Source organism: Myotis davidii, unplaced genomic scaffold (genome assembly GCF_000327345.1).
Source record: "Myotis davidii unplaced genomic scaffold, ASM32734v1 scaffold1808, whole genome shotgun sequence".
NCBI classification, from domain to species: Eukaryota; Metazoa; Chordata; class Mammalia; order Chiroptera; family Vespertilionidae; genus Myotis; species Myotis davidii.
In genome coordinates, this window is record NW_006298689.1 from 19,911 (window position 1) to 20,825 (window position 915).

The following is a 915-nucleotide window of genomic DNA, read 5'->3' on the forward strand; positions in this document are numbered from 1 at the left end:
AGCCAGACACAGAGCAAAGCCATAACCTACGGAGGCTGCATCACCCAGATGTATTTTTTCGCATTATTTGCAGGACTGGAGACCTCCCTGCTCACTGTGATGGCCTATGACAGGTATGTGGCCATCTGCCAACCCCTGCACTACATGGTCATCATGAACCCACGGCTCTGTGGACTACTGGTTCTGCTGTCCTGGATCATGAGTGTCCTGCATTCCTTGTTACAATGCTTAATGGTGTTGCGACTGCTGTCCTGCATGGATTTGGAAATCCCACACTTTTTCTGTGAACTCAATCAGATGATCAAATTTGCCTGTTCTGACACAATTTTAACTAACATGGCAATGTATTTTTTCAGCTCTCCTGCTTGGTGGTGGTCCTTTTGCTGGGATCCTTTACTCATTTCTAAAAGGGTGTCCTGCACACAGGGAATGTCATCAGCTCAGGGGAAGTATAACACATTTTCTCCTTGTGCGTCTCACCTCTCAATTGTCTCCTTATTTTATGGTACTATCCTAGGGGTGTACCTCAGCTCTGCTGATACCCACAATGCTCACTCAAGTGCCACAGCCTGGGACATGTACTCTTTGGTCACACCCATGCTGAACCCCTTCATCTACAGTCTCAGGAATAAAGACATCAAACAGGCTCTGAAGACATTCTTTGTGAAAGAAACTACAAATAGGCCAGTTGTCCTAAGACTGAAGATGTGCCCATGATGGTCAAAGGCTCAGAGTCAGATATCATGATTATCTTCAGACCATGAAACTAGAACTTGCTGTTTCCATTTATTTCCTGGAATTTCTGTTTCTTTGACCTCATCTTTTCTATTCAACATATATAACTCAATTAAGTTCTCTGCTCTCTGAGATATTCAACAACTATTCTCTTTGTTGTTTTTCTACTTTCCCAATTTT

General features: G+C 43.4%; 1 pseudogene; it reads left to right on the top strand.

The window, feature by feature from the left end:
• LOC102753355 overlaps nucleotides 1–717 on the top strand; it is a 3,569-nt pseudogene extending 2,852 nt beyond the window's left edge.
• The last annotated feature ends 198 nt before the right edge of the window (nucleotides 718–915 follow it).